General features: G+C 36.7%; 1 non-coding gene across 1 annotated transcript; it reads left to right on the top strand.

Annotated features, from left to right (window-relative positions):
- Positions 1 to 2,900: 2,900 nt before the first annotated feature.
- On the top strand, positions 2,901 to 3,036 carry LOC115831624. The gene has a single exon (XR_004027148.1). It is a non-coding gene; the product is annotated as a small nucleolar RNA SNORA31 (small nucleolar RNA).
- Positions 3,037 to 5,017: the final 1,981 nt, after the last annotated feature.

Here is a 5,017-nt window from a genome sequence, read left to right as displayed (position 1 = left end):
ACCCCTGAACCTAAAATAGAAATTTAAAAAATAAAGTTAATACATTAGAGAAAATTAAATCACGTACAACGATATGTTTGGAAGCTGGAAGCTGAGGGCAACACACTGTCATGCTTTAAAATGGAAAGGTGCATTTTTATGATTTAGAATGGAAGATTATGTCTCCGGGTTTTAGAATGAAAGGGTGTGTTGCCATACTTTAGAATGGAAGAGTTCATCATCATGATTTAGAATGGGAGGATGCATTTCTACCCTTAACCATTTATCTGCTATTCCTCCCTTTCACTCAAACCCTGACTTCAAATCCAATCTCTTGAGTTTTTGAGTCATGTGATACATTTTATAAGTTATGTCATATCAAGAAGTAAAATTTAAGACCCAGAATAAGACATAATTTAATACAATGTCACAAAAAGGAAATATAGATTCTTGTTTAGAACATATGCTATATAAAACCTACATGGAGGCAGCCTTGACAAAGGTGAAAGGAGTGGGATTTGGCATGAGGCAAGCTGGGCTTGAGTTCTGTCTCTGCCAGGAGACTGGGGATGAATTCTTTGAATTTTGTGACTTGGAAATAGATTTTTCTAGAATTAATATTACTTTATTAAGAGCAACATTAATAGCATTAATTTTATTAAGAGAAACATTAATAGCATAGTGATACATTTATTGCCGCAAACAAGAGCTGACCTAGGAGACCAAAATAAAACTTAATTTAGTGATTACAAGTCCTTCATAAGCAAGTGGTTTAGACACCAAAAGAGCAAGAGTAAATATTAAGCCTTATGAAACTTCTTACAGATCCTTCCTGGTAAAATCAGTAACAACCTTGACTCCATAGTCAAATGGAGTTGCATCAGTTTGACAGCACACTGAGCACATGGGTGAGTGCTCAAGCATGTGTATCACAGTTAATAACACTAGTTTTCATGTGGGAAGGAAAGAACATTTTAAACAGGTAACAGACAAACTGTGGGAACAGGAGAGAGAATGGCTCCCACTATCACATTAGTAAGTAGAGGTTAACAGGTTCCTTCCGTTACTATTAACTCTGCTACACATGCTTGAACACTCACCATGTGCTCATGTGCTGTCAAACCTTCAAACCACTTAATGCACATCCCCACTCTGGAATATGTGTACCATTGCCTGCTTTTGACAGATAGGAAGAGGCGGCCCAGACAGGTGTTCCTCCTCTATGTCATGACTCATACGTAAATTTAAACAAGTTTTTGACTATAAAATCCTGGCTATTTTCATTTCATTATGCTGCTTCTTTCAAAAATCCAAACAAATATTATCGCTTCCAAGTCATTCATAATAACATTCCTCTTCTAGATTCACAAAAGACTCAAAGCATCTCTGTTGTGTTCATGTGACAGCTTGTTTTGACCATCTCTATAGATCTCTCCTTGTCCTCCTCACAGATCCATGAGAAACTGGCTGTCGTGTATTTAAATGTCAATCCTCAGTGACAAGCAAAATACTGCTAAAACCAGGAATTTGAAAATACTGAATGCTTGAATCAGTATATAAATAGAAATAATAGAATACAAAGTTGAATTAGAGAATGGGCTGTGGTTTACAGTTTGAACAATTTCAAGGACAAAGTTGTGCTCTTCCTTCACTTAAAGACACACATATGCATGCACGCATGCATATATAGCATAATCAGTACAAGTTCCTTTTGTAAGGCAATGAGCTCTTGATCTTACAAAAAAGAATGTGCGCTGATTATGTAATTTAATAATATGTTAGAGACATTTGGTAGGTTAAAAATGTTGAAAAATCAGACAGGGCCTGTATTAGTTCTCTGCTTCCTTGAGTAGCTTTAATTAAACCCTGTGCACATTCCTCTTGCTCTTAATAAGAGCCCCTCTTATTCTCTTCTTTCTGTGTTTTGAATTCTGTTCTAGATGAAGGAACTTAATTCTAAAGGAAACTTCCAGCTCCAGCAGGTGAGTCAGTGTCTTCAGAGCAGGGCTTCTATTGTGGTTTTTATTATTCCTCTTGCCCAACACACACCGTTGCAATGTGAACGGTGCCTACCTGCTTACCCATAGACGAATATTCTCCTCCACATGCCGAACTGAATTACACAATTTATCACACTGTTTGAACACACTCACTTGTGCATATCTCTTCAGATTTTTCTTTCTGATGCCCGGAAATGTCAATTAGAGAGCTTCAGGTACATTGTCTCCGAACCAGTCTTCAGTAATCATCCCTCTAAAGTCAGAATTTGAAACCATTGTGGGTCAGATTTGCAAGCATCTCTGCCACTATGAGTTAGTTTGTTACAATTAGTACTTCAAGTGAAAACTGTTAGCTGCTGAACATCCTTCAAGGAGATCATTTACTCTGTAAATGCATCAGTCTAATTTAATCAAATGTCAATGTGAGATAAAGAATGCCGTATCTGGGGGCTCTGAGGTTGCATTTAAAATTCTATTTGTATCTAACCCTTACAACACTGATTTGTATAGTGAAAAAAAAAAAAACAGATTCCCTCTCTTTGTTTTCTCTTTTGAAATAAGTAAGGTTATAAAGACCTTTAATAATATGGATTTTTTTCTACTCTGTAATGCTTTTCTATAAGTATTTCATTGTGGCATTTCAGAATTATCTTGTGAAACAGAAGAAACTCTCTCTTTTATTGTAAGTAATGTTCTGACAATTATCACAAGTGTAAAAAGTACTTTCTAAGAATTTTTCTACATCCCCCTCAAGGGCGATCTTCTGGCTTCTTCATACATTAATGTTAATATTAGTGGTGATCCAAGAGCCTCTCCCACTTCCATTTCTTTAGAAAGTCTACAGGCACCATCCAGGCAATCTTTCCTTTTGTCACTTAGACTCTCTGTGTTTAAAGGTACCGTTTAAAAACTGGGATTGGCCTGCATCCACTGATAGACCTTGGACAGTTTGCTGTTGTTGATTTTTTTTTGGTTTGCTCTGGGAATGCAAAAGAGGGAAATTCCTGCACTTCCTGTCTGTCTTTGTGGCAGCCCGGATTGAACTGGGGATGCATCTGCAGAAAAAAAGAAAGAAAAAAAGCAGGGTTGGGTTGGCAACTCCACCTCGACATGACTTTCAACACGAAGTCTAGCAAATTTGCACACATGTGGAGATAGCTGGGGGGAAGAGAGCAGTGTCACACACATGCATGTGACAGAAGCACTCCCTGACTTTGCAGGGAGCAAGAGTCTCTGCTCCAACATGACACGAATCAGGAAAATGCCAGCAATGTCGGCTTCTGCCAATTGGCGAACGGCTGTCTTCCCATCAGAAGCTTCTGATTCCTGCCCTACAAAATGGAAAGATTCAACCAGGCACCCTCTGACCTATGTTAAAGATACTGCTGGCAGATTCAGGGTTGATATATACTTTTGGTTAAACAAGCAGAAGATAATATAGTTTTGAGTGTGCAGATTTTTTTAAAAGAACATTCTATGTGGAAAGCACTTACTGAATTAGGAAGCATCATCCATTTTCACTTTTAAATACATAACTGCATTGTCTATATAAGATGGGCCATATTTTGTCATCAATGATGTATTTACATATGGCATGATTCATTCGTTTTTACAAATGAATTTTACAGAGTGGAGGGCTTGCTAAAATACATAAAATAAAATAAAGAAGAAGTTGAGCTGCAAAAAAAAGTTAGGATAAGTTTGATACACCAAATGAATACTACTAGTTTCCACACCAGTACCAAAGATTTTGGTCACAGGTCACAGATTTAACTCTGAATTTCTCAGAAATCAAGGGAAAGAGAGGCAAATAACTATATAATGTATCAATGCAAATCCTTCAGTTTCTCACTTTATAGCTCACTAGATAAACATGTTCACACAGGTAATTTTAATAATCCTTACATGTATGTTTTTATATTTATTCAATCCTCACCTACACCAATGCCTAATGCAGTGCCTAAAAACCAAGAGCTATAAAACCAGATCACGAAAATTTACCCCGAAGAGTATTTACAGTTGTAAAGAATTGTAATATTAAACTATTCAATTTGAACTACGTTTTTTCAGATATGAAGATTAAAGCTCAAAGAGGAGTTGAAATTTGCCCCAGGTAGGAATCTTGAGTCATCTTAAATTTATGGGCATATTTTACTCTCCAAAACACTTAGGTAGGACACTAGGAATTTGTTTCAAAATAACATGAATATTACAGAAATATTCTCATATACAGATGCATCATTCAATGCAACTAGGAAGGAAAAGAAAGGATCTTAAAACACACTCGTCTCTAGATTGCCCATGTATAGGCAGGCCTTGGAGACATTGCAGGTTCTGTTTTAGATCTCCACACAAAAATAAATAGTACAATAAAGGCAGTCGCACTTTCTGTTTGTTTGTTTCTCAGTGCATACAAACTTACGTTTACACAATACTTTGTCCAAGTGTGCCGTAGCATTATGAATGATGAAAGGTGCATGTTTTACTTTTAAAAATACTTTATTGTTATATTGCTGACGATCATCTCAGCCTTCAGCAAGTTGTAATTTTTTGCTGGTGCCGACTCTTGCTTTAGTGGCAGTGGTGGCAGCTGACTGATGATCATAGTGGTGGTTGCTGACAGTTGAAGTAGCTGTGGCGATATCTAAAAGTAAGACAACAAAGAAGTTTGCTACACTGACTGATTTCTTTTTTCAAAAGATTTCTCTGTAGCATACAATGCTGTTTGATAGACACTTAACCAACAGTAGAATGTCTCTCAAAATTGGAGTCAATCCTCTCAACTGCTGCTACTGCTTTATCAATTAAGTTTGTGTAATATTCTAAATAATTTGCTGTTATTTCAACAATATTCACAGCATCTTCACCAGGAGTAGTTTCCTTCCAAATAAGCCACTTTCTTTGCTCATCCATATGAAGCAACTTCTCATCCCAAGTTTTGTTCTAAGATTGCAGCAATTCATTCCCATTTTCAGGCTTCGCTTCTAATTCTATTTCTCTCTCTATTTCCATCATATCTTCAGTTGCTTTCTCTACTG

The sequence above is a fragment of the Nomascus leucogenys genome, chromosome 19 (genome assembly GCF_006542625.1).
Source record: "Nomascus leucogenys isolate Asia chromosome 19, Asia_NLE_v1, whole genome shotgun sequence".
Taxonomy (NCBI): Eukaryota; Metazoa; Chordata; class Mammalia; order Primates; family Hylobatidae; genus Nomascus; species Nomascus leucogenys.
This window is presented reverse-complemented; position numbering and strand designations above follow the sequence as displayed.